The sequence below is a fragment of the Monodelphis domestica genome, chromosome 2, assembly GCF_027887165.1.
Source record: "Monodelphis domestica isolate mMonDom1 chromosome 2, mMonDom1.pri, whole genome shotgun sequence".
In the NCBI taxonomy this organism is placed as follows: domain Eukaryota; kingdom Metazoa; phylum Chordata; class Mammalia; order Didelphimorphia; family Didelphidae; genus Monodelphis; species Monodelphis domestica.
The window spans coordinates 455,416,186-455,417,920 of NC_077228.1; the positions used below are offsets into that span (position 1 = coordinate 455,416,186).

General features: G+C 39.0%; 1 protein-coding gene across 1 annotated transcript in view; it reads left to right on the plus strand.

The window, feature by feature from the left end:
• The window catches only part of ERMARD (ER membrane associated RNA degradation), a 108,670-nt gene that overhangs the window by 1,586 nt on the left and 105,349 nt on the right, over positions 1-1,735 (plus strand). The window lies entirely within an intron of this gene.

Genomic DNA, 1,735 nt, shown 5'->3' on the forward strand with positions numbered 1-1,735 from the left:
AGGAAGAAAACCCATTAGACTATTGTTGTCATCTGATAGGTGAGGGATAATGAGACCTGAAAGATGAGATAAGAAATGGAAATGGAAAAAAGGGGAATAGATAAGGGATATTGCTAAATTAGGATTAACAATGATTTAATGGGAGGGAAGAATAAGGACATTTGAAGGGGAGGGTTAAGTGGAAAGGGCTTTAGATTTGGAGATAAAGAACCTCAATTCATATATTAATTGTATTTATTATCTATATGACCAAGAGCAAATCAACTCTCTTGCCTTGGGTTTTTTTTTTTTTAATTTGTAAAATGAAGGGGTTGGCAAGAAAACATCCAAAATCTATGATCAGAACTTTCAACTCGAGTGACAGTAGATATAGTCATACTATTCATATGTAATGGGGGTAATCAAGTACCTCATCCCTTCCTATGCCACCCTCTTTCCCCATAATCTGCTATACTGGTACACTTTCCTAAACCCTTACCTTCTGTCTTAGAATTGATCCAAGTTATTGATTCCCAGGCAGAAGAGCAGTAAAGGCAATGGGTCACACAGCCAAGAAGAGTTTGAGGCTAGTTTTGAATCCAGGACCTCCAATCTTGAGACCTGACTCTCTGTCCATCTAGCTGCCCCACATACTGTCCATGGTCTCTGCAGGATCTCCTGACTCTTTGAAACCTATAAGGTCAGTGCTTCCAGTCCCTTCGACTATACTGAGAGAACAAATGCTAAGGAAGGCAAAGAACTGCAGCCCAAGGAAGCATGTTGTTAGCCTTGGTGGGAGGAAGCTCAAAGCCTTCCCTGGCAGCAATATCTCTCCCCAGACATTATGGATGAAGGAGTTAGGCCACTATAGGAGATAAGACAGAGAGAAGCCAAAGCTGACTGAAGCATTTTGGATGTACCTCTGGATCCCATCCCTCTGATGTAGCCAGTCAAAGAGGCTGCCATTCACCATGTGGTTTGCAAATAAAAACCAGTTTCAGAACCTCTACATATTCTTCAAAGTCTTTCTAAGACACTTTGATTCATGTCATCCTAAATCTCCTGGAAGCAAGGTTTCTAGTGCCTTCCACATGAAGAACCACCTTAGCCAGACAGGCAGCTACGAAGGCCTGAACTTATTAGCCAGTTCCCCATTATACAGTCTAAGGGAGGAGCAAAAAATACATATAAAAACATTTTCTGAATTTACCCAACATAAGACTTAAAGTACCCCTCACAGAACTAGGTGCACCCCTGAGAGGGATGATGATGAATAAAGCATAGCCCAAATGTGTATTTTAGTGCAGTTTTAAGCTTTTAAGTTTAATAGTTTAAAACTGCATTAAAACTTTTGGGACACACTAGATAACCATATAGAGCAGCAAGGTGGCACAGTAAATAGAATGTTGGGCCCAGAGTCAGAGTCATCTTCCTGAGTTCAGATTTGGCTTCAGACAATAGTTGCATGACTCTGGGCAAGTCACTTAATTTCCTCATCTGTAAAATGAGCTAGAGAAGGAAATGATAAACTGTTCCAATATCTTTGCCAGGAAAATCTCAGATGGAATCAAGAAAGTCAGACATGAATGAAATGATTGAATAATAGCAAAGGCAACTATATCAAAAGGTAAATAAAGAATGTTTTTACTTTAAGGATAAAATAAAGACATTCCAATTATAGATCAAAATCACTAAAATATTTGTATGGCAAATCTATCTGAAATATGTGGCAATGAAAAAAATTCTGAATACACAC